Here is a 26,585-nt window from a genome sequence, read left to right on the forward strand (position 1 = left end):
GGCTTCGGCATCAGGGCTCCGGCGGGGATTTAAAGGGCCGGGGCAGTAGTGGTGGCTGGAGCTCCGGGGCTCTTTAAATCCCTGTCAGAGCCCCCACCCCCTCAGCCCAGGGCTCGGGCAGCAGGGCTCAGGGGGGGGATTTAAAGGGCTTGGGCTCCAGCCGCTGCTACCACCCTGGCCCTTTAAATCCCCTCCGGAGCCCCGCCGCCGCTACCCCAGGGCTCGGGCAGCAGGGCTCAGGTTGGGATTTAAAGGGCCCCGGGGCACTAGCAGTGGCTGGAGCTCCGGGGCCCTTTAAATCCCCGCCACAGCCCTGCCGCTGCTACCCCAGGGCTTTAAATCGCCCTCTGGGAAAGCCAGTCCTGGTACGGCGCACCGGCTCTTATCAGTACGCCGTGCCGGGGCGTACCGGCTTACTTTCACCTCTGGGTATACCACTGGATGAGGCGTGTGTGTGTGTGTGCCTCATTCAACTCAAGAAGTTGAAAGGTGTGTAGAGAACAAGACAGGTGACTGGAGGGAGACAAAGAATGATTGTTTGTGGTTGAATGCAACTAGGATACTGTACCTGCAACAGGCTTCCTGCATGATGGTGGAGAGGTGACTTTAATCCAGATGTTTGAAGGTGCCATTCACTGTTTTCCTTATATTTTGGGTGTGAAACTTGAGCCAACTGGGGCCTCCCTTTCAGAAATGCTGAGCACCGATAACTGCAACTGGATTCAGAGGCAGAGTTGTGGCTTCTCAGATTCACTAGCAGCCAGGCAGTGTGATCTGGAGGAATGAGCCCAGGGTTGGAGTCAGGAGATTCTGAGCATTCGATTGGCTCTGCTATTAACTCACTGTTTAGCTTCAGGCAAATACCTTTGTCTTCTTCGAGTAGATGCAGACGTGTATTCCACTTAGGGATGTGTGTGCCCAGTGTGCCGGAGCCGGAAACTTTTGCCTACCAGAACCCTTAGAGGAGCAGTTCTCTTGCCTTGTGGCTGTGGCCCCTCCTCAGGCTATATGAGATGCTGCCCTGACCCCTCTCACTTCCTTCTCACCACCCATGCCTGGAGTCAGTCCTCTGTGTACTTGTATTCTCACAGCCTTGCACTTAGTCTTAATCAGTTTTATTGGATATAGCTAGATAGTGTTAGTTAGTAATTGTAGTTAGCGTTAGCTGCTATATAGCATTCCCTGGTGATGCCCTCACTGGGATTTAAACATTGCCCTTCTTCTAGAAGGGTGATCCCCGACAGTGACCCCCACATGTGGTGCTTGCTCTGTCTTGGCGAGACCCACTTTAAAGAGCACCGTTCGATGTGTACGTTGTTCAAGAAAAGGACTCAGGTGGCATGGGGCCTGCGCCTCAAGCAGCACCCGCTTGAACAGGCCATGCGGCCTGATCTGGTACCCAGGCCCTCCTCAGGCTGAAGGTCACCCTCAGGCTTGGAGACTGCTGCTGCCTTTCATTCCGGGGCCGGCACCTTTCGGGAAAGGTGAAGAAGACGTTCTCTGTTGTCAGCGCTGAGGAGGACGTCTCATAAGACCAATCAAGACCTCTCCAGGTCTCGGACAAGTCCTTGACCTCCCCCAGGAAAAGCGTGGATCGGCACAGGACTGGCTGTGGCATGCGGGATGGCATGGTCACCTCTGACCCTTCCCCTGTACCAAATAGTGAGGTCAGAAAACCCATACTGTTGACTCCGGTTCTGGCCTCAGGGCATCCGTTGAATCTGGTACTGACGAGGGCAATGCTGGTACTGACTGTATCCACTGCGTCGAAGTACCAGTACCTGATCTGTCTTTCGGTTCCATCCTCACCGCTGGCTCAGGACTTTCTGAGGCTTGTGTCTTCAACAGCTGCTCCGCTGGATCACGCTGCTGAATCTTGTCCCTCAGCACCGCACCCAGGCACTCCCTTCCCAGCAGTTGGGATGGAGCCGGTACCAGAATTAGTCCTTGGCCCCACTACAATTGATGCCACAGATGCTTCCATGGTGGCTTTCACCACCCTCAACGTTGGCGCACTCGGGTGCCCTGGGGCCAGGGCTGCCTGAGGCACCGGCATGTTCGGTACCAACGGTATCCCCTTTATCAGGAGCATTGATGCTGCCTTGTTCTGGGTGACGGACAAATTGGATCACCTGTTGGCTTCCTCGGAAATTACTCTGCCCATGTCTGCAAGGTCTCGGGGTTCTTCTGCTTTTGAGTTGGGGTCATCATCATCCTCCCGCTCCACATGATGGGATGAGCTCCAAGGGCCGCCAGTATGGCTCCCAGGGTTGTCATGTGCCCCTTGGCTAAGACAGAGGTCTCTGACCCAGGGCCTACTAGCCATCAATGCCCTACCCATCTCAGTGGCCTCCCTGGACTCAGTGGGACACTCCTCGCTCATGGAGATCCTGCTCTCATCCCGTTCAAAGGCGAGATCATCCACCAGATTGACCTGGGTGGCTGCAGATTAGCCGCAAGCCAAGGCATCGGCAGTTTTCCTCCCTATGGAGCCACCAGAGTTCTCCTGTCTAGGTACATCATCCCGGGAGCAAGAGCCTTCTTTGGCTCAGCCAAGAGCCTCGTCATCATCTCCAGACAATGCCGTGCTGCCTGGTTCATCCTCCTCTTCCATTCAAAAGAACTGTAAGACCTACCAGAACCATTTATGCCATGTAGCTGCATCTCTCAGAATCCAGGCAGAGGTTTTCCAGGAGAACATCCACAGGCTGATGGACATTCTGCAGCCCACCATTCCAGGGAGAGCGGCTCTCCCAATTAATGATGTGCTCCTCAAGCCGGCAAGAGCTCTCTGGAGTACACTGGCCTCAGTACTGCCTGTGGCTAAGTGCATGGAGAAGTGCTACTTCGTTCCTCTGCAGGGATTTGAAGAGTTCTATTCCCATCCAGTCTCTGATTCTGTGGTTGTAACAGCAATAAATGACAGGGCCCAGCAGGGTAGCTTCAAGTCCAACCCCAAGGACAGAGACTCCAAGAAATTAGACCTTCTGGGCAGAAAGTTCTGCAACTCATTGTCCCTACAGGTAAAGATTATGAATCAACAAGCTTTGCTGTCCAAGTATGACTTTCTCAATTGGTCAGCCAGCTCCAAATTTGTGGACACGTTGCCCGAGGCCTTGTGTGAGGAGTTTTGGTCGTTTGTCACAGAAGGCTGCTTAGTGGCCAAAACGTCCCTGCAGTCCACGCTTGATGCTGCAGACCCTTTGGCCAGGCTGAGGGCCTCTGCAGTTACTCTGAGGAGGCTTCCTGGCTGCAAAACTCTGGAATTGCTTTGGATGTCCAACAAACCAATGAAGACTTGCCCTTTGATGGCCGGACCTTGTTCTCAGAGAAGACCAATGACACTTTGCACTCCTTTAAGGATTCCAGGGCTACCTTGAGGTCCTTGGGGGAGTACACGCCATCCATGCAGAGACACCACAATGGGGCTCTGCAGTAGCAACAATATCGCCCGCAGCACTCCTTTGTGCAGCGCTCGCCACCCCCCCCCCCCAAAAAAAAAAAAAAAAGGCAGCGGGACTATCCCAGAAAGAGGGATTTATCTCGTAAGAGGAAGCAGTCGGGCTTGGGGTTTGGCCAGTCCACATACCCTCCCGGCACCTACTAAGTGCCCATATTGACTCCTTGGTCCAGAACGTTCTTCCAGTTGTTGCACTGCCCTCTTTGTCCCTCCCATCCCTTTGGGGATAGGCTGGCCTGTTTTTACAATGCTTGGGGCTTGATTACCTCAGACGGCTGGGTTCTAGACACTGTCAGATTAGGCTACGCCATCCAGTTCCTTTCCACACCCCCTCCCCATCCTTCAGGGACCCCTCTCATGAGACACTGCTCCTTGAGCAGGTCAGCTCTCTGCTGACATTGGGAATGGTGGAGGAAGTTCCACTGAAACACTGAGGCCACGGCTTCTACTCCTGGTACTTCCGGATACCAAAACCACAGGGAGGGATGAGACCCATTCTCACCTTCTCCGCCCAGGGGCGGGTTACCTTATGGGCCCACAGGGACCTGGCCAACTGGGGGACCCCGCCCCATCACCAAACTCCCTCCCTGCCCCCTGCTCCTCCTCCTCCGTCTCTCCCGGGGTGTGCGTCCAGCCTGGCCAGGGGACAGGGCCTTGTGGGGAAGAAGACAGAGAGGAGCAGGACATCCACACCTTAGGGTGAGATATTCCCACCTCCCTCCTGAGGCTGCCCCCCAGTCCCTCTCCCTCTCACGTGCAGCTGCAACCCCCAGCCCCTCTCCATCCCGCGTGGAGCAGCCCCCTCAGCCCCTCTCCTTCTGCCTCCTCCTCCTTTCCCCCTCCATCCCTCCCACATGGAGCTGCCTCCCCAGCCCCTTCCCTCGTCCCTCTTCTTTTCCCCCTCCCTCCCACGCAGAGCTGCCCCCCAGAGTCCCTCTCCTTCCTGAGTCCCTCCTGCATGGACCTTCCCCCCCCAGCCCCTCTCCATCTCACATGGAGCAGCCCCTCTCCTTCCCTCCTCCATCCCTCCTGCATGCAGCTGCCCCCCCCAGTCCCTCTCCATCCCGCATGGAGCTGCCCCCTCAGCCCCTGTCCCTCTTCTTCCCCCCTCCCTCCCATGAAGAGCTGGCCCTGCTCGCCAGCCTGTCTCCTTCCCCCCTCCCTCCTGCATGGAGCTCTCTCCCCCACCCCCCCGCAGCCCCTCTCCTTCCCCCCTCCCTCCTGCATGGAGCTCTCTCCCCCACCCCCCGCAGCCCCTCTCCTTCCCTCCTCCCTCCTGCATGGAGCTCCCCCCCCCGCCAGCCCCTCTCCCTCCACCCGTGCAGCTGTGCCCCTCACCTGCTCCTTCCCCCCTCCCTCCCTCCCTCGCAGAGCTACCCCCACCCCAGCCCCTCTCCTTCTCCCCGTTTTACACATGGGTGTAGTGAAACACACAGAGGTTAAGTGAATTGCCTACAGTCAAGCAGAAAGTGAATCGCGAATCAGTGCTAGTTAGAGAACTCGAGAGTCCTGATGGCCAGTCTCCAACACTTACCAATAGACAACACTGTTTTAATGAAAAACCTCTTGTCTCAGCTATTACAATATTTGGCACTTAGGCAGAGTTCTCTGGCATAACCCTGTATTATGTGTACAGACAGCCGCAGCTGTCCACACTCACGCACCTGAAACTACCGGCTCCAAAACTACTGTCACACGTATCAGCAGGGTTATTATATCAAAAGCAAATAATTTATTGACAAGATAGCCACATTTTTAGTGTGTTGAACCATTTATTTTCATTCATATTTATTTCTATGCTGCCTATTTTATATTCGTGTTTGATTCTCTGACATGTAAAGAGACAAGGCTACTGCCCTGAGCAGTTTACAATCCAGTATTTTTCCAATAAATTTGTCGCTTTTATTTAGTGTTTTTAAACTTCAAGCTGCTTTATAAAAGCTAAATAATTAATCCTCACTCCCTGCTGGGAGGTAAGTAAGTAAAAATCATTTTATGATGTGGACACTCAGACAATGCAAAGTTATGCAGCAAGCAAAGATCACCTAGGGAGGAAGAGAACTCGTTTTTCTGGCTCCACCGCGGGTGCTCAGATGCTCTGACTACATCAGCTTCTCAAACCACTTAAAAAGGAAAATGTACGTCTGGTATCTAAGTTAAACAGGAATAATTGAAGTATTTTAAATCATTACCTGTTTTTCTTTGTTAAACCCATCGCAATAAGATAGGCAGTTCTAACTCATTTAAAACAATAAAAGCAGTAAAATAAAGTGCAGCAACTGTACACGGTTCCTTTGTTGTCTTCAATAAACAGCTGGTTTTCCCCCAGAGCTGTTTTTTTAAAAAGACTTTAAAAAGACTCCAGTACATTATGTATAAGTTGTCTAGGCTTTTCTCTGCTCCCCTCTCATCCTCACTCAGATTCATTTCTTCCCTATTTGAATGGGCCTTCTAGACAGCCAAAATTCCCCCACTCTTTTAAATATATACAAACACTGCTCCTTTGCTCCCTGTATTTGTAATCAGATCTTCCCTTCTCGGGGCCACCGAGCCCCTTTTTGGCAAAACTGGACTTTTGTCCCCTTTGCTCTTGCCGACTGATGATGGACAAATGCCCAATTTTGCCAAAAAAGTTGGGACATCCGGGGCAGAGCTTAAAAAGGGGACTGTCCTGGCCAAAACAGACGTATAGTCACTCTAGACTGTAGTAAGAGCCACCCAGGGAGTCCAGGCAGCTGTGGGGAGCCTTGGACCCTCCACCTGCCCTGGGTGAGGAGCCAGGGTGCCCAAGAGCAGCCCCTGGCCTGTGTCCCTACCCCCAAGGGCGCACCGTCGAGGACAGGTGGAGCGTCCAAGGCTCCCCACAGCAGCCCAGGCTCCCTGGGCAGCTCTTACCACAGTCTGGCTTCCGGCCAGGCCAGGAGGCAGGGCCGTGGGGGGAAGGGGAGGTGCAGGGGGCAGGGTCCTGTGGTGTTTGGGGGGGACACAATGTTCTGCGTGTCCAGGGCCCCAATAAATCTTAATCCACCTCTGTCAGTGCCTCAACAAATGTATCAAATACATGAGGTTCTGCACGGCCACTCTATCCGCTATCCTCCCCGTGCTGTCTCAGAATGACTGGTTTGCAGCTCTGGACCTTCAGGGTACCTACTCTCACATGTGGGTCTACTGAGCCACAGAAAGTTTCTTCATTTCGTTGGAGGAGAATGCCACTTTCAGTACACAGTTCTCTCATGTGGCCTCTCTTCTACCCACTGAGTTTTCACCAAATGCATGGCTGTGGTTACCTCGGGAGGAAAGGAATCCACATTTTGCTGTACCTCGAGGATTGGTTAGTGATGGGGTGCCTCCAGAGAGGAAGTCCTTGCCCACATCAACACCATGTTGCATTTGCTTGACTGTCTGGGACTCATTTTAAACACCAGAAAGTCAGTCTTGGCTCCAGCTCAAATAATCGAGTTCATTGGGGCCCTGTTAGATTCCACAAGGTCAAGAGCGTTCCTCCTGATTGATCACTTCCAGGCAATTCAACAGTTCTGCCTCGGTCTATAATTTCAGCCCTCCCCAACCGTCCGGGTGTGTCTTAGCCTGTTTCGACATGTCCACTTGTACACAGGTGGTCCTGTTCAGAGGTCCTTTGCCCTCTTCAGATGTGGCTCAGATTGGTTCGCCTTTTTCACTAGTCCTAGGGCTTGTCTACACTTACTGGAGGATCGACACTGCGGTGATTGATGCATCAGCAGTCGATTTTGTGAGTCTAGTGAAGACCCGCTAAATCGACTGCCAGTCGCTCTCCTGTACTTCACAGGATTGAGAAGAGTAAGGGGAGTTGACGGGAGAGCATCTCCCATCGACATCGCATAGTGTGGACCCCATGATAAGTAGAGCTAAGCTACGTCAACTTGAGTTACGCTATTAATGTAATTCAAATTGCGTAGCTTAGATTGACAAGTGCATAGTTTAGACAAGGCCTTAGACGCCTTATGCTAGTGGGCGTCCCACACATCATAGAATATCAGGGTTGGAAGGGACCTCAGGAGGTCATCTAGTCCAACCCCCTGCTCAAAGCAGGACCAATCCCCAACTAAATCATCCCAGCCAGGGCTTTCTCAAGCCTGACCTTAAAAACTTCTAAGGAAGGAGATTCCACCACCTCCCTAGGTAACGCATTCCAGTGTTTCACCACCCTCCTAGTGAAAAAGTTTTTCCTAATATCCAACCTAAATCTCCCCCACTGCAACTTGAGACCATTACTCCTTGTTCTGTCATCTGCTACCACTGAGAACAGTCTAGAGCCATCCTCTTTGGAACCCCCTTTCAGGTAGTTGAAAGCAGCTATCAAATCCCCCCTCATTCTTCTCTTCCGCAGATTAAACAATCCCAGTTCCCTCGGCCTCTCCTCATAAGTCATGTGTTCCAGTCCCCTAATCATTTTTGTTGCTCTCCGCTGGACTCTTTCCAATTTTTCCACATCCTTCTTGTAGTGTGGGGCCCAAAACTGGACACAGTACTCCAGATGAGGCCTCACCAGTGTCAAATAGAGGGGAACAATCACGTCCCTCGATCTGCTGGCAATGCCCCTACTTGTACATCCCAAAATGCCATTGGCCTTCTTGGCAACAAGGGCACACTATTGACTCATATCCAGCTTCTCATCCTCTGTCATCCCTAGGTCCTTTTCTGCAGAACTGCTGCCTAGCCATTCGGTCCCTAGTCTGTAGCGGTGCATTGGGTTCTTCTGTCCTAAGTGCAGGACTCTGCACTTGTCCTTGTTGAACTTCATCAGATTTCTTTTGGCCCAATCCTCCGATTTGTCTAGGTCTCTCTGTATCCTATCCCTACCCTCCAGCGTATTTACCTCTCCTCCCAGTTTAGTGTCATCTGCAAACTTGCTGAGGGTGCAATCCACACCATCCTCCAGATCATTTATGAAGATATTGAACAAAACCGGCCCCAGGACCGACCCTTGGGGCACTCCACTTGATACCAACTGCCAACTAGACATGGAGCCATTGATCACTACCCGTTGAGCCCGACAATCTAGCCAGCTTTCTATCCACCTTATCGTCCATTCATCCAGCCCAGACTTCTTTAACTTGCTGGCAAGAACACTGTGGGAGACCGTGTCAAAAACTTTGCTAAAGTCAAGGAACAACATGTCCACTGCTTTCCCTTCATCCACAGAGCCAGTTATCTCGTCATAGAAGGCAATTAGTTTAGTCAGGCATGACTTGCCCTTGGTGAATCCATGCTTACTGTTCCTGATCACTTTCCTCTCCTCTAAGTGCTTCAGAATTGATTCCTTGAGGACCTGCTCCATGATTTTTCCAGGGACAGAGGTGAGGCTGACTCATCTGTACACCTTTCCCCTTTTTCTGACCATTCCTCAGGTCATCCTCAAGTTCAAGACGGATCGGGCCAAGCTCATTCTCCTTGCTCTAGCGTGGCTGAGATAGTGCTGGTTCTCAGAACTCCTTGCTCTGTCAGGTCAGCCTCCCATACTGCTTCCTTTCCATCCCGACCAACTTACTTGGAGCCATGGCCGCACCGTCCATCCTGCGCTCAGCTCCCTGCACCTTACAGTATGGCTGCTGCATAGCTGAATGAAGAGGAAGAGCAGTGCTCAGTGGCTGTCCCAACAAGTCCTACTCAACAGAAGGAAGTCCTCCACTAGGATGGCCTACTTAGCAAAATGGAAGGGGTTTTCAGTGTGGTGCTTGGCCCATGGGACCCAACTCACAGGGACTTCCATCCAGGACACCTTGGAGTACCTAGAGCATCTGCAGATATCTGGCTTTGCACTGAGAGTGCATTTTACAACAATACCAGTGTTTCATCCCCTTATTCAGGGAAAATCAGTTTTTTCCAATTGCTTGGTGACAAGATTTCTGAAAGGACTCCTCCGTGTATATCCTGTGGTTCAAGAGCTGGTCCCCTTGTGAGAATTAAACATGGTTCTTGCAGTGCTAATGGGCCCTCCATTTGAGCCCCTTGCCTCCTGTTCACTGCCCCTCCTATCTCAGAAACCTGTGTTCCCGATAGCCATTATGTCCGCAAGGAGGGTGGGTGAGTTGCAGGCCCTGATGGTGGGGCCTCCTTACATGCAGTTTTCCAAAGACAAGGTCATGCTTTGATGACACCCAAAGCTTTTGTCGAAGGTGGTCTCTGTTTCATCTGAATCAGGCAGTGTATTTACCTGTGTTTTTCACTGCATTCCTCCCCAAAGGAACAGTGCTTCCATACATTGGATGTCAAGCGGTGTCTAGCCTTTTAGCCAAACAGAACTAAACTATTTTGTGCTTTGCCTCACTGGTTCGTATCCTCTGCAGACCACATTAAGGGACCCGTGGTCTCTGCACAGACTGTCTCTAGATGGATAACATCTTATATCAAGACTGCGTACGAGACAGCTTTGGCTATGCCTCCTCAGGAGATATGAGCTCATTTCAATGAGAACGCAAGCAACGTCAATAGCATTCCTCAGTGACATTTCCATATTAGAGATTTGCAGGTTGGCCACGTGGTCATCCATCCATCCATTTCGGACCATCATGCTATTACTGTATCCTCCAGAGTGGACACAGGCCTGCATCTCAAAGAACCATGGATTACAGTAAGTAACCGTTTATTTTCCCCTCAGTTTCCCATCTGTAAAGCGGGGATAATAATACTCACCTAACTTGCACGAGAACTGTGAAGATAGATTCATTAATATTTGTGAGACACTCAGTTACTACATTGATAAGTGCTATAATGAAACCCACGAAGAGATGAGTAATTCCATGTTGTGGCAGGGTTTGGCTGGTGAGCAGTAAATAAGGCCTAGGGCCAGTGGTGAGCTGGAGCCAGTTCGCACCGGTTCGTTGCTGCGGGAGCCATGTGGGCTGCCCCCTGGCCCTGGGCACGAGCCCTGGGGCTGCTGCCTGGTGGATCCCCAGCTGCTCTGCTGGGTCTGGGCTGCGTCCTGCTGCTGTCCCCGTGAGCATCCACCACCCTGCCCGCAGCCAGCCCCCCCCCCGCACCCCCTGCCCTGCCCGCAGCCAGCCCCCGTCTCCAGCCACCCCCTGCCCTGCCCGCAGCCAGCTCCGCACCCCCTGCCCTGCCTGCAGCCACCCCCTGCCCTGCCTGCAGCCAGCCCCTGCCGCACGCACCCCCTGCCCTGCCTGCAGCCAGCCCCTGCCGCACGCACCCCCTGCCCTGCCTGCAGCCGGCCCCTGCCGCACGCACCCCCTGCCCTGCCCGCAGCCGGTCCGTCTCCAGCCACCCCCACACCCCGTGCCCGTACCAGCCCCTGCCCTGTCCGCAGCCAGCCCCTGCCGCAGCCCCTGCCCTGCCCGCAGCCAGCCCCGCACCCCCTGCCCGCAGCCAGCCCATGCCGCACCCCCTGCCCTGCCTCCAGCCAACCCCTGCCGCATGCACCCTCTGCCCGAAGGCGGGTGGTAGTGGTCGGGGACTCTCTCCTCCGGGGGACTGAGTCATCTATCTGCCGCCCTGACCGGGAAAACCGAGAAGTCTGCTGCTTGCCAGGGGCTAAGATTCGCGATGTGACGGAGAGACTGCCAAGACTCATCAAGCCCTCAGATCGCTACCCCTTCCTGCTTCTCCATGTGGGCACCAATGATACTGCCAAGAATGACCTTGAGCGGATCACTGCGGACTACGTGGCTCTGGGAAGAAGGATAAAGGAGTTGGAGGCGCAAGTGGTGTTCTCGTCCATCCTCCCCGTGGAAGGAAAAGGCCTGGGTAGGGACCGTCGAATCGTGGAAGTCAACGAATGGCTACGCAGGTGGTGTCGGAGAGAAGGCTTTGGATTCTTTGACCACGGGATGGTGTTCCATGAAGGAGGAGTGTTGGGCAGAGACGGGCTCCATCTTACGAAGAGAGGGAAGAGCATCTTTGCCAGCAGGCTGGCTAACCTAGTGAGGAGGGCTTTAAACTAGGTTCACCGGGGGAAGGAGACCAAAGCCCTGAGGTAAGTGGGAAAGCGGGATACCGGGAGGAAGCACAGGCAGGAATGTCTGTGAGGGGAGGGCTCCTGCCTCATACTGGGAATGAGGGGCGATCAACAGGTTATCTCAAGTGCTTATATACAAATGCACAAAGCCTTGGAAACAAGCAGGGAGAACTGGAGGTCCTGGTGATGTCAAGGAACTATGACGTGATCGGAATAACAGAGACTTGGTGGAATAACTCACAGGACTGGAGTACTGTCATGGATGAATACAAACTGTTCAGGAAGGACAGGCAGGGCAGAAAAGGTGGGGGAGTAGCACTGTATGTAAGGGAGCAGTATGACTGCTCAGAGCTCCGGTACGAAACTGTAGAAAAACCTGAGTGTCTCTGGATTAAGTTTAGAAGTGTGTGCAACAAGAGTGATGTAGTGGTGGGAGTCTGCTATAGACCACCGGACCAGGGGGATGAGGTAGATGAGGCTTTCTTCCAGCAGCTCACGGAAGCTACTAGATCGCATGCCCTGATTCTCATGGGTGACTTTAATTTTCCTGATATCTGCTGGGAGAGCAATACAGCGGTGCATAGACAATCCAGGAAGTTTTTGGAAAGCGTAGGGGACAATTTCCTGGCGCAAGTGCTAGAGGAGCCAACTAGGGGGGGAGCTTTTCTTGACCTGCTGCTCACAAACCGGGTTAGAATTAGTGGGGGAAGCAAAAGTGGATGGGAATCTGGGAGGCAGTGACCATGAGTTGGTTGAGTTCAGGATCCTGATGCAGGGAAGAAAGGTAAGCAGCAGGATACGGACCCTGGACTTCAGGAAAGCAGACTTCGACTCCCTCAGGGAATGGATGGCCAGGATCCCCTGGGGGACTAACTTGAAGGGGAAAGGAGTCCAGGAGAGCTGGCTGTATTTCAAGGAATCCCTGTTAAGGTTACAGGGACAAACCATCCCAAAGAGTCGAAAGAATAGTAAATATGGCAGGCGACCAGCTTGGCTTAATGGTGAAATCCTAGCGGATCTTAAACATAAAAAAGAAGCTTACAAGAAGTGGAAGGTTGGACATATGACCAGGGAAGAGTATAAAAATATTGCTCGGGCATGTAGGAATGATATCAGGAGGGCCAAATCGCACCTGGAGCTGCAGCTAGCAAGAGATGTCAAGAGTAACACGAAGGGTTTCTTCAGGTATGTTAGCAACAAGAAGAAAGTCAAGGAAAGTGTGGGCCCCTTACTGAATGAGGGAGGCAACCTAGTGACAGAGGATGTGGAAAAAGCTAATGTACTCAATGCTTTTTTTGCCTCTGTTTTCACTAACAAGGTCAGCTCCCAGACTGCTGCGCTGGGCATCACAAAATGGGGAAGAGATGGCCAGCCCTCTGTGGAGATAGAGGTGGTTCGGGACTATTTAGAAAAGCTGGACGTGCACAAGTCCATGGGGCCGGACGAGTTGCATCCGAGAGTGCTGAAGGAATTGGCGGCTGTGATTGCAGAGCCATTGGCCATTATCTTTGAAAACTCGTGGCGAACGGGGGAAGTCCCAGATGACTGGAAAAAGGCTAATGTAGTGCCAATCTTTAAAAAAGGGAAGAAGGAGGATCCTGGGAACTACAGGCCAGTCAGCCTCACCTCAGTCCCTGGAAAAATCATGGAGCAGGTCCTCAAAGAATCAATCCTGAAGCACTTGCATGAGAGGAAAGTGATCAGGAACAGCCAGCATGGATTCACCAAGGGAAGGTCATGCCTGACTAATCTAATCGCCTTTTATGATGAGATTACTGGTTCTGTGGATGAAGGGAAAGCAGTGGATGTATTGTTTCTTGACTTTAGCAAAGCTTTTGACACGGTCTCCCACAGTATTCTTGTCAGCAAGTTAAGGAAGTATGGGCTGGATGAATGCACTATAAGATGGGTAGAAAGCTGGCTAGATTGTCGGGCTCAACGGGTAGTGATCAATGGCTCCATGTCTAGTTGGCAGCCGGTATCAAGTGGAGTGCCCCAAGGGTCGGTCCTGGGGCCGGTTTTGTTCAATATCTTCATAAATGATCTGGAGGATGGTGTGGATTGCACTCTCAGCAAATTTGCGGATGATACTAAACTGGGAGGAGTGGTAGATACGCTGGAGGGGAGGGATAGGATACAGAAGGACCTAGACAAATTGGAGGATTGGGCCAAAAGAAATCTGATGAGGTTCAATAAGGATAAGTGCAGGGTCCTGCACTTAGGATGGAAGAATCCAATGCACCGCTACAGACTAGGGACCGAATGGCTAGGCAGCAGTTCTGCGGAAAAGGACCTAGGGGTGACAGTGGACGAGAAGCTGGATATGAGTCAGCAGTGTGCCCTTGTTGCCAAGAAGGCCAATGGCATTTTGGGATGTATAAGTAGGGGCATAGTGAGCAGATCGAGGGACGTGATCGTTCCCCTCTATTCGACATTGGTGAGGCCTCATCTGGAGTACTGTGTCCAGTTTTGGGCCCCACACTACAAGAAGGATGTGGATAAATTGGAGAGAGTCCAGCGAAGGGCAACAAAAATGATTAGGGGTCTAGAACACATGACTTATGAGGAGAGTCTGAGGGAGCTGGGATTGTTTAGCCTGCAGAAGAGAAGAATGAGGGGGGATTTGATAGCTGCTTTCAACTACCTGAAAGGGGGTTCCAAAGAGGATGGCTCTAGACTGTTCTCAATGGTAGCAGATGACAGAACGAGGAGTAATGGTCTCAAGTTGCAGTGGGGGAGGTTTAGATTGGATATTAGGAAAAACTTTTTCACTAAGAGGGTGGTGAAACACTGGAATGAGTTACCTAGGGAGGTGGTAGAATCTCCTTCCTTAGAGGTTTTTAAGGTCAGGCTTGACAAAGCCCTGGCTGGGATGATTTAACTGGGAATTGGTCCTGCTTCGAGCAGGGGGTTGGACTAGATGACCTTCTGGGGTCCCTTCCAACCCTGATATTCTATGATTCTATGATTCTAGCCAGCCACACACCCCCCGTCTCCAGCCAAGCCCTGCTGCACCCCCCTGCAGCCCTGCCCGAAGCCAGGCAGCCCCACACCCCCTGTCTCCAGCCCCGCACCCCCCTGCCCTGCCTTCAGCGAGTCCCTACCTCTAGTCAGCCCCTGCCCTGCCTCCAGCACCCCCTGCCTCCAGCTAGCCCTGCCCCACACCCCTGTCTGCAGCTGGCCCCACGTCCACTGGTGCCCTGCAGTTCCCAGGGCAGTAACCCTGCACACCTGCTTCAATGAGGGGGGCAGGGAGCAGCTGGGACCCACACGTGCACACCCTAGGGTGACCAGACAGCAAGTGTGAAAAATCAGGATGGGGGTGGGGGGTAATAGGAGCCTATATAGGAAAAAGACCCCAAAATCAGGACTGTCCCTATAAAATCGGGACATCTGGTCACCCTAGTGCACCCCCAGGGTGTGGTGGGGACCCACACCTGTGAAACGGCGCTCGTTTCTAGCTCAGGCTCATTTTTTTAAAAAAGAACTTTAGGCAGGGTTAACACACACCCGTATTTTCCTGGACAGGTCAGGCTTTTGGTTCTTAAATCGCTGTCCAGGAGGAAAATACGGACGTATGGTAACCCTGTTGGTACAAAAAATACATACTGGGGCACATCCCTTACATCAGAACTTTTTATAGGGAACCATTTGTTAAGATTTTGGCAGCTCGTCACTGCCTAGGGCCTCATGAGGGTAAAAAAGAAATGTTGAATGTCTACCTCATCCTCTGAGCAGCATCACCATCCATGCTGGTCTGTCTCGCTCATGTTTTACTGATCTTGTTTCATAAACCTTTTTTAAATGACCGTTTCAACCAAGTGTCTTTGCTCACTGGTCTGTAGTTCCCAGGATCACCTTTTTTAAAGGCAGTTAAAATATTTGGTGCATCTGGCTGATTTCAAGTCACTTCTTCCTGTTCCTTACCAATCAGACGCCCCAGAGCTGCAGAGGACCCCTTTCCCAGCGAGACACTCTGATTTCACTGGGAAGGACTCAGCCAATATTCCAAGGGGTTCCTCTCTCTTTCTTGAGCTCTGCGTCTGCCCTCTCTGACCAAACATGAACCCTCATCTCCCCAGTCTGAGCCTGGTGCCCTACACACAAATCAAACTTTTACAAAGGCAGGTGGAAAACACCACATATTTTTGTTAGCAGCTCAGCCATTTCACACTTGAGATTGTTCAGAACTCTTGGATGAAGCCCAGCTAGGCTTGATGGCTTTTGTTTTCTATTAATAATATTGCTCCCAAAGGTCCCTTTGTGCTAGGTACTGTATATACCCATGGGAAGCCATGGTCCTTGTCCCAAAGGGTTTGCAAAATGTCATTTGAAGCGTAGAGCTTGCTTTTTGCCTCAGGTTTCAAGTGTGGAGCTTTGTAAGTCTTGGTCCTCTCTGAACTAATGCTGCTACCCCACAGAACATACCAGCAAGTAATTAAACTGGGCGGAGCTGCTTCCAAGATTTGGAAGCGTGGGCTTGTCCGAGGCTAAAGCAGCAAGTCTCTGGGAGGCTCTTTGGAAGGGCTCCCAGTGTGGATGACGTCTGCTTGACCTGATTTGACTTCCCTTCTTGGAGCTTGGGTACTTTGCTCAAGCCTGGCTGCAGGAATGCACAGCTCCAGTTGTTCTGTACCCAGAGCCTGAAATGGGGCTGCCCAGAGCTTCAGCCAGTGAAGAGATTTCAGTAAGATGATGCAGCAATAGGATTGCACTGTGTCGGCAGGCTGTAGATTGGAGAGACGGGAAAGGGGAGAGGACAGAGGGAGGGAGGGAGGGAGGGGAAGGCAAAGCAAAAAATGTTCTCTTCCCTAGGATCTCCCAGCTGGAATTTGAAAGGCTGCAGAATAGGGCGGGACATCTTCCCCAACCAGATGGATTGATACAGTGAAAACAGCCAGTCCCCTCGGATCTCTCATGTGAATATGCCCCACCCATCAGCCTCAGAGTGCTGCTGAGGTCAGACGGCTGATACAGAGGTGTAGCCCATGCAGCACACTGAACTTGTAGTTTTTCCTTTTTCTTAGAGGAGAACGTGGCCCATTCTTGTTGGATAGCTCCTTTGGAAATGGCCTTGGGGCTCAGTGAGGAGGCCATGTCAATGGCCAAACCACCTAAGTGAAGTGCCACCATGCATCTGTATTATGGCTGCTCAGTGACTGGCACATGGCTCTGCCAGGCTGCAGACCGGTTTTCTTCTAAAAGTTCTGTTGGGATGGACCTTCTGTAATGCTTAGTTATTTCCTCAGACAAAACTGGGTATTGCAACATACAGTGGCTTGGAGACCTCCCTGCTTAGCAAAGGCGATGACTGAAGTGCAAACATGGACAGAAGCCAGCTGAGGACGCAGCTTAAACCCATAGGCCTCCATAACCAAGGATTGATTTACTCCTTGGCAAGCTGGACCAAAATTCTGTGGTGAGGTCCCTGCATTTTGCAATGCTCTGGTGTAGCAGAGGGGAAATTTTGAAATGGTGCACGAGCTTCATTTAAATTAAAAGGTAGAGAGCTCTAATGAATGAACTGTGATACCAGCTAACCCAGTCGGTCCAGGCGCCCCTGTGCTGTTTGTTGTGATCTTCAGTTCACATTCGTGTCGCCACGTTTCCAGTTTTCAATATGTCTCTGAGTGTTGTATGAACACAGAACTACATCAGATGCAGTAACGTGTTGGGGGAAAAGGTGGGTTTTCTGCTGGACGGTTAAAATCTCTTTCCCATTGTGCAGAAAGGCTGTTTGGGCAGGATACCAAACAGCCAGCTGCATTCCACAATCCGGAGGGATTCCCAAGAGCAGCGCCAGAGCCTCACTTGCCTTGTTGTTTCCACGCGGTGTCAGGAAAGAGAGCTGAAGGGCTGCCCTGCTTGGACAGGCTGCTTTCTGGATATTTTGAAGGCTCAGTTGCTTATCAGGGAGTTGCAGCAATATCAAAATTATTGTCCTCAGCCTCTCATGAACCTAAGTGCAGACTGCGTGTTTTCCATCTCAAAGCCAGGTCCCCAGGGCTGTGTTTTGGAGGCTTCTCTGGCAGTTGCTGTACAAAAGCTCTTGTGGTGCTCTCCGCTCATGCTAGGATGTCAGCTAGAGGCGGATTTGGCTGGTGTCTGCATTTCCTAGCCCCCTACATTGGTCACTCTTAGTTGTTTCAAAAGTCTGCCCTTTCTCGTCTCCCAGAGTGCTGGGCTGTGCGTGTACCTCTGCAATGGGCTGAGCCGAATGCCTGCCCTTTCGCATTCCTCTCCTTCCTCACCATCGCAGGAGCTCATGGTCTGCTTCAGCTTTGTGCCCATCTTACTGTGGCTCTCAAGACACAGGCTCTCGTAAGATTTGCTTTGGTTGGAACCAGATTTGGGGTGGGAGTGTCGTGCTGTAGTGATGCACAGTTACCCCACTGGCACCCTGGGAGTCCACAAGTCGCACTGGGGGGTAGAAGACGGAGCCTGAGGTCATATGAGCAATTCGGACTTGCTGAAATGTCGGCTTGTATCTGTCTGCTCTTTGTTCCAGCAGGCTCTGACTTGGCACATTGTCAGAGTCTATTAACAAGCTGCACTGTGAAACAGACAGCAAAGAGTGCCAGCAACAGGTGTGATAACAGGGCTCCTCCTCCAGCTGTGTGCTGTGACTCCCACCCATCAGGGTGTCTGCTGCTGGCTGTCCTAATACGGAGAGACCATCCTGCCGAGGGCATTCACACAAGGCAGCATTGTCACAGAATCAAGCCCTGCGGCAGCAGTGTAAAAACTGGGCATAGACAAACGCACCCCAAACTAGTGCAGGCCTATAAGGGTTAAAACACAGGCTCTCTCTGCCTGAGCTCAGAGGGGTCACTACTTCAGCAGCAAATTCCTTGCATGGAGCTGGCCTCTTGTGTATCCCCTCCTGCTGGGAACTGCGTTTCACTGGGGAGGTCCCATTGCAGCGCTGCAGCTGTGTACGAGGAGAGAGGGAATGCTTCGTGTAACCCTGACCTGGGGCAATGAGCATGCAGCGTACGGGCTCGCTTTTAGAACCAACTGAGCCAGTTTAACAAAGCGCTGCTAAGTGCTGGTTGACTGTAAGAGGACTGCAGAGGCAAGAGACTCCTGCTGCTACTGCAGCTCTCTCTAAAGCAGAGTGAAAGGACTCAGAAAGCTGCATGGGCGAGTTTGGAGAAGCCCTCTGTAGCATACGTGCTAGAGAGCTCTGCAGGCCATATGTCTCAGCAGCAGCTTCAGTCTCTTTCTCTCTCCTTCTCTCTCTGGGGTCCAGGCTGGCTCATCTGTCACTGTAGTACTGGAGTGTTGCCCACAAGTAAATATGATGACAACCATGTCTCTCCCTTCCCTGCCCCCGGGGGACAGGCTTAGATGCTCTGGCTTTTTCCTATAACTCCAGAAGTATGAGAATGAGGGTCTGGTGTGGGAAGGCTGGGCTGAGAAGTGGGGGTTGTATTTAGCTCTCAGTGCAGCCAGATTGGCGATCTCTCCCGTATCAGCTGGCAGTGAGCATTCTGCATTTAGTCTGGCTCCTGTCATGGTTCTGTTTCCTGGGTTCACAAGCCCCCTGTAACATGCTGCTGGGGTACCCAGAGCTGGGACTATCGTGTTACCCCTCTGCCGCAGCAAGAGGGAACTTTGTTGGCCGTTAGACTGTGTGTCAGCTCCCTGCCACACCAGCCTGTCTGCCTCCCCAGCAAACCCCTCTAGGCTCTCCTGGCCCTGACCTCGCCTAGCAGGTAACAGCCAGGGAACTCCTGCCCCCGAGCTCCTCAGAGCTGTTTCTCTGCAGGGCAGAGCCCCTGCCACGGTGCAGTCACAGAAGATAGGAACTTCGCTGCTCTGTTAAAGAGTCGCTACGCCACAGCTTATTAATGTACCTGGGTAAATACACCTTCCCCTCAAGCCAGCACTGACCTGGTTCATAGTAAAAGTGAAACAAGTTTATTAACCAAAGAGCCTGGTCAGATGATACCAAGGAAAAGGGATAAAGGCAGAGACGGTTACAAGCACATAAAAGTGACAATGCGCATCTAAATGTCTAAACCGTAACCCAGCAAGATCCAGTCGGTGTTCAGGATGGTTTCTGTCACCCCCGTCTCCTTTCCAGCTTTCCACAGGCCAGCCTGGCCAGGGCCGAACACAGCGATCGGATCGCTTGGTTTCTTTGTCTCCTGAGGTTATGGATAAAAATGGAGTCTCCTGTGTCTCTCAGGGGTGCAGGAGACATGTTAATTGTGTCTCTCGAGTTCAGTTGCAGGATAATCCCCACTGATTTAGCTGCATGGCTTTGTGTGCTGCTAATCTGTACATTGAGGGAAACCCACATTCCTTTGTCTAGGAAAGCGGGCTCCAAAGTGGGATGCGCGCGACCATCCCTGGGGATGCGCGGCAGGAGGAGCGCGGCCGAAGGAGGGCCGCGGGCACGGCGGCAGCAGCGCTTCCGGACCTTTGATGCTTTGGCAGCACGCCGGCGGCAGCTCGGCTCTCCCCGCCCCATCTTTGGCGGCACGCCGGCGGCAGCTCTCTGAGCCCACCAAAAAATTTGTTGTGAGAACCCCAGCATTAGAGCACACCTTCAAAAAGCAAGAGGGGGGAAAAATCAATCCTAGGGCCGTCTGTGCTACATATTTCCACCCAGATGCATGGCTAGGCCTGTGAGTTAAACAAGACGCTGTCAGTCGGCTCTCTGTTGCAATGCAAGAGTGCAGACTGGCTTGGCTTTTCCCTGGGACTACATGGGCCCTGTTTCCTGAGCAGGAGAGCAGCTATATGTTGTGGTTTTACTACATTGTATTCAAAGTTTGGCCTGTGTCCAGGCAGAGTCCGGGCCTCGAGCCAACAGAGCAGCCCTTAGGGAATGCATTGGAGCAAGGAGTGGGGGAGAGCAGAGGAATCCAAGAGGACAGATTTGCCTAGAAAACAGCTTCGTTTCCATCTGGTCCGTCTGGAGTTGCCATAGGAACAGCAGTGACAAAGGCAGGGTGTGGGGAGGAGTTCGTCAAGTTTGAACATATCGTGTTCTGGCGGAAAGCTGCAGCCCAGCTGGCTAAATGGAGTTAGTTCAGTGGTTCCCTCTGGTGAAGAGACCCTGAGCTGGGCAGGTAGGGCCTTTTCCAGGTACTTGGCTTTAGAGTGTCCGTTAACTAACTCTCTCTCTCTCCCTCTCTTCCCACCCCTCTTTGCTGCTCGAACTTTTGCGCTGAGTGTTTCTGTTGGTAGCTAAAATGCAGATGGCTCATATTTCACAATAAAGCTGTAATAGCCTGTCCTGTTTGGTGAAAATAGCTTTTTCTTCCAAATATTGTAACTCTGGGCGGTGAAAGGTTTCCTTATTGTGCTGGGGCGTCCACCTGGGCCCAAAGCACAATTCTCTCGTGCTGTCACATGAAGATTTGGAGATGCATGGAGATGCCATTCAGTCAGGAGCCCACTGGATTTGCACAGTCTCTTGCTTAGTGGAAATGTGAGGCTGGATGGCCCACGTTCAGTGGGACGTGCTCGGGCCTCAGCTATACTTAGAATCTCCTGTGCCTGGTGGGAGATGAGGCAACCCATTTCCCCCCACAGCTGTCTATCCAGAGCAAGATGTTTGACTTCATTGTAAGCTGTTCCCATGATGGCAGCATTAGAACATAAGAACGGCCATACTGGGTCAGACCAAAGGTCCCTCAGGCCCAGTATCCTGTCCTCTGACAGTGGCCAATGGCAGGTGCCCCAAAGGGAATGAACAGACAGGTTATCATCAAGTGATCCATGCCCTGTCACCCAATCCCAGCTTCTGGCAAACGGAGGCTAGAGACACCATTCCTGACCGTCCTGGCTAATAGCTATTGATGGATCTATCTTCCATGAATCTATCTAGCTCCCTTTTGAACCCTGTTATAGAATATCACAACACCCTCTGGCAAGGAGTTCCAGAGGTTGACAGAGTGTTGCATGAAAAAATACTATCTTGTGTTTGTTTTAAACCAGCTACCTATTAATTTCATTTGGTGGCCCCTTGTTCTTGTGTTATGAGGAGTAAATAACACTTCCTTATTTACTTTCTCTATACCACTCATGATTTTATAGACCTCTATCATATCCCCCATTAGTTGCTTCTTTTCCAAGCTGAAAAGTCTCAGTCTTATTAATCTTTCCTCATACGGAAGCCGTTCTATACCCTTAATCATTTTTGTTGCCCTTTTCTGAAGCTTTTCCAATTCCAATATATCTTTTTTGAGATGGGGCGACCACATATGCATGCCGTATTCAAGGTGTGAGCATACCATGGTTTTATATAGAGGCAATATGATATTTTCTGTCTTATTATCTATCCCTTTCTTGATGATTCCCAACATTCTGTTCGCTTTTTTGACTGCTGCTGCACATTGAGTGGATGATTTCAGAGAACTATCCACAATGACTCCCAGATCTTTCTTGAGTGGTAACAGCTAATTTAGACCCCATCATTGTATATGTATAGTTAGGATTATGTTTTCCAACGTGCATTACTTTGCATTTATCAACATTAAATTTCATCTGCCATTTTGTTGCCCAGTCACCCAGTTTTGTGAGATCCTTTTGTAGCTCTTCACAGTCTGCCTGGGACTTAACTATCTTGAGTAGTTTTGTATCATCTGCAAATTTTGCCATCTCACTGTTTACCCCTTTTTCCAGATCGTTTATGAATCTGTTAAATAGGACTGGGCCCAGTACAGACCCCTGGGGGACACCACTATTTACCTCTCTCCGTTCTGAAAACTGACCATTTATTCCTACCCTTTGTTTCCTATCTTTTAACCAGTTACCAATCCATGAGAGAACCTTATCCCATGACTGCTTATTTTGCTTAAGAGCCTTTGGTGAGGGACCTTGTCAAAGGCTTTCTGAAAATCTAAATACACTATATCCACCTGATCTCCTTTGTCCGCATGCTTGTTGACCCCCTCAAAGAATTCTATTAGATTGGTGAGGCATGATTTCCCTTTGCAAAAACCATGGTGACTATTTCCCAACAAATTATGTTCATCTGTGTGTCTGACAATTTTGTTCTTTATGATAGTTTCAACTAGTTTGCCTGGTACTGAAGTGAGGCTTACTGGCCTGTAGTTGCCAGGGTCACCTCTGGAGCCCTTTTTAAAAATTGGTGTCACATTAGCTGTCCACCAGTCATTTGGTACAGGAGCTGATTTAAATAATAGGTGACAGATGACAGTTAGTAGTTCTGCAATTTCACATTTGAGTTCCTTCAGAACTCTTGGGTGAATACCATCCGGTCCTGGAGACTTATTACTGTTTAGTTTATCAATTTGTTCCAAAACCTCCTCTAATGACACCTCAATTTGGGACAGTTCCTCAGATCTGTCACCCAAAAAGAATGGCTCAGGTTTAGGAATCTCCCTCACATCCTCAACAGTGAAGATCGATTCAAAGAATTCATTTAGTTTCTCCGCAATGGCCTTATTGTCTTTGAGTGCTCCTTTAGCATCTCGATTGTCCAGTGGCCCCACTGGTTGTTTAGCAGGGTTTCTGCTTCTGATGTATTTTAAAAAAAATTTTGCTATTACTTTTGGAGTCTTTGGCTAGCTGTTCTTTAAATTCTTTTTTGGTCTTTCTAATTATATTTTACACTTCATTTCCCAGAATTTATGCTCTTTTCTATTTTCCTCATTAGGATTTATCTTCAACTTTTTAATGGAAGCCATTTTGCCTCACTGCTTCTTTTACTTTGTTGTTTAACCATGGTGGCTCTTTTTTGGTTCTCTTACTATGTTTTTTAAATTGGGGTATACTTTTAAGTTGAGCCTTTTTTATGGTGTCTTTAAAAAGTTTCCATGCAGCTTGCAAGGATTTTACTTTTGGTACTGTATCTTTTAATTTCTGTTTCACTAAGCTCCTCATTTTTGTGTCGTTCCCCTTTCTGAAATTAAATGCTACAGTGTTGGGCCGCTGTGGAGTTTTCCCCGCCACAGGAATGTTAAATTTAATTATATTATGGTCACTATTACCAAGTGGTCCAGCTATATTCACCTCTTGGACCTGATCCTGTGCTCCACTTAGGACCAAATCAAGAATTGCCTCTCCTCTTGTGGGTTCCAGGACTAGCTGCTCCAAGAAGCCGTCATTTAAGGTGTCAAGAAACTTTATCTCAACATCCCTTCCTGAGGTGACATGTACCCAGTCAATAGGGGGATAGTTGGAAATCCCCCATTATTATTATTGAGTTTTTTATTTTAATAGCCTCTCTAATCTCTCTGAGCATTTCACAGTCACTATCACCATCCTGGTTAGGTGGTCTGTAGCATAGCCCTACTGCTATATTCTTATTTTTCAACCATGGAATTACTATCCATAGATATTCTATAGTACAATTTAGTTCATTTCGGATTTTTACTTCATTTGATTCTACGCTTTCTTTCACATATAATGCCACTCCCGCACCAGCGCGACCGGTTCTGTCCTTCCGATATATTTTGTACCCTGGTATTACTGTGTCCTATAGATTATCCTCATTCCACCAGGTTTCTGTGATGCCTATTATATCAATATCCTCATTTAATACTAGGCACTCTAGTTCACCCATCTTATTATTTAGCCTTCTAGCATTGGTATATAAGCATTTTTAAAACTTGTCATTTTTTGGCTGTCCCCTATTGCATGACGTAATTGAATGGGACTTCTTTTCATTTGACTGTTTCTCATCAGATCCTCCCTGTATTTTATCATTTTCCATCCTCTCCTCCTTATTAGGACATAGGGAATCTCCATTTATAGATCCTCCCCTAAGGGATGTTCGAACCACATGCTCCTCCGCATCTGTTGGCTTTCCCCCAGCCCTTTTCAGTCATCCTGCAATAGGTCCTCCATGCTTTCTCTGCCCTCCAGGGGGAATTCAATCTAAGGTGTGCTTCTGCCCTGGGGTAGTCTGATGACATGGCCAAACCACTGTAGCTGTCTCTGTCCAATTATTGAGTCCACAGTCTGCTGCTCCATGTGATTGGCGCAGCACTTCCACATTGGTTACATGATCTCGCCAATGAATTCCCAAGATTCTTCTTAAACAACGCTGGCAGAATGCATATAGCTTCCTGTTGTGCATTTCCATGATCGGCCACGTTTCGGAGGCATGCAGTAGTGTTAGAAGGATAATTGTGTTGTGCAATCTCATTTTAGTGTGTAGATGTATCTTCGTACTCTTCCAGATGTTTGACAAATTGGACAATGATCTACTGGCTTTACCATTTATTGCCTTCACTTCCTTAGTGAGCTGGCGATTAGCAGATATTGTACTTCCAAGATAGACAAAGTCATAAACTCTTCCATACTCTCTTCCATCAATCACACATCTGTCAGTATTGACAGCATTCTCTCCTGTTCGCATGGTCTTGGACTTCTGTATAATGATACAATCTCCCACTTTAGCAGCTTCTGCTTTCATGCTCATAACGAGTTTTTTCCTTCCATCCAAGTTGGTATCCAATGACTGTATCATCCGCAAAATGTCTTGTAGCTTATCTCTTGCCCAAACAACACCAGTGTCCTCGGCAGCAGAGGCCACTCAAAGACTTTAAGGTCAGAAGGGACCATTATGATCATCTAGTCTGACCTCCTGCACAATGCAGGCCACAGAATCTCACCCACCCACTCCTGTAACAAACCCCTGACCTATGTCTGAGCTATTAAAGTCCTCAACTCGTGGCTTAAAGACTTCAAGGTGCAGAGAATCCTCCAGCAAGTGATCCATGCCCCACGCTGCAGGGGAAGGTGAAAATCCCCCAGGGCCTCTGCCAATCTGCCTTGGGGGAAAATTCCTTCCCGACCCCACATATGGCGATCAGCTAAACCCTGAGCATGTGGGCAAGACTCACCAGCCAGACACCCAGGAAAGAGTTCTCTGCAGTAACTCAGATCCCACCCTATCTAGTGTTCCATCAGAGGCCACTGGGCATATTTACTGCTAATAGTCAAAGATCAATTAATTGCCAAAATTCGGCTATCCCATCATATCATATGCCCTCCATAAACTTATCAAGCTTAGTCTTGAAGCCAGATATGTCTTTTGCCTCCACTGCTCCCCTTGGAAGGCTATTCCAGAACTTCACTCCTCTGATGGTTAGAAACCTTTGTCTAATTTCAAGTCTAAACTTCCTGATGGCCAGTTTATATCCATTTGTTCTTGTGTCCACATTGGTACTGAGCTTAAATAATTCCTCTCCCTCTCCGGTATTTATCCCTCTGATATATTTATAGAGAGCAATCATATCTCCTCTCAGCCTTCTTTTGGTTAGGCTAAACAAGCCAAGCTCTTTGAGTCTCCTTTCATAAGACAGGTTTTCCATTCCCCGGATCATCCTAGTAGCCCTTCTCTGTACCTGTTCCAGTTTGAATTCATCCTTCTTAAACATGGGAGACCAGAACTGCACACAGTATTCCAGGTGAGGTCTCGCCAGTGCCTTGTATACCGGTACTAACACCTCCTTATCTCTACTGGAAATACCTCGCCTGATGCACCCCAAGATCGCATTAGCTTTTTTCACGGCCATATCACATTGGCGGCTCATAGTCATCCTGTGATCAACCAATACTCCGAGGTCCTTCTCCTCCTCTGTTACTTCCAAGTGATGCGTCCCCAGTTTATAACAAAAATTCTTGATCTTAATCCCTAAATGCATGACCTTGCACTTTTTACTATTAAATTTCCTCCTATTACCATTACTCCAGTTTACAAGGTCATCCAGATCTTCATGTATGATATCCTGGTCCCTCTCTGTATTGACAATACCTCCCAGCTTTGTGTCATCCGCAAACATTATTAGCACATTTCCACTTTTTGTGCCAAGGTCAGTAATAAAATGATTAAATAAGATTGGTCCCCAAACCAATCCCTTAGGAATTCCACTAGTAACCTCCTTCCAGCCTGACAGTTCACCTTTCAGTGTGACCCATTGTAGCCTCCCCTTTAACCAGTTCCTTATCCACCTTTCAATTTTCATATTAATCCCCATCTTTTCCAATTTAGCTAATAATTCCCCATGTGGCACCATATCAAACGCCTTACTGAAATCGAGGTAAATTAGATCCACTGTGTTTCCTTTGTCTAAAAAAAATCTGCTACCTTCTCAAAAAAGGAGATCAGGTTGGTTTGGCACGATCTACCTTTTGTAAAACCATTTTGTATTTTGTCCCAATTACGATTAACCTCAATGT

At 49.9% G+C, this 26,585-nt stretch overlaps 1 protein-coding gene across 5 annotated transcripts in view; it reads left to right on the forward strand.

The window, feature by feature from the left end:
• LOC125623312 (discoidin domain-containing receptor 2) overlaps positions 1-26,585 on the forward strand; it is a 154,643-nt gene that overhangs the window by 26,781 nt on the left and 101,277 nt on the right. Inside the window, exon 1 of one of the 5 annotated variants that reach the window (XM_048822423.2) lies at positions 20,366-20,497. The exons of 3 other annotated variants lie outside the window; for them this stretch is intronic. The gene's annotated coding sequence lies outside the window, so the exon portion shown is untranslated. Of the gene's footprint in view, positions 1-20,365; positions 20,498-26,585 lie in introns of those variants that run through there. One more of the 5 variants, XM_048822421.2, reaches the window with a different exon arrangement.

The sequence above is a fragment of the Caretta caretta genome, chromosome 16 (genome assembly GCF_965140235.1).
Source record: "Caretta caretta isolate rCarCar2 chromosome 16, rCarCar1.hap1, whole genome shotgun sequence".
In the NCBI taxonomy this organism is placed as follows: domain Eukaryota; kingdom Metazoa; phylum Chordata; order Testudines; family Cheloniidae; genus Caretta; species Caretta caretta.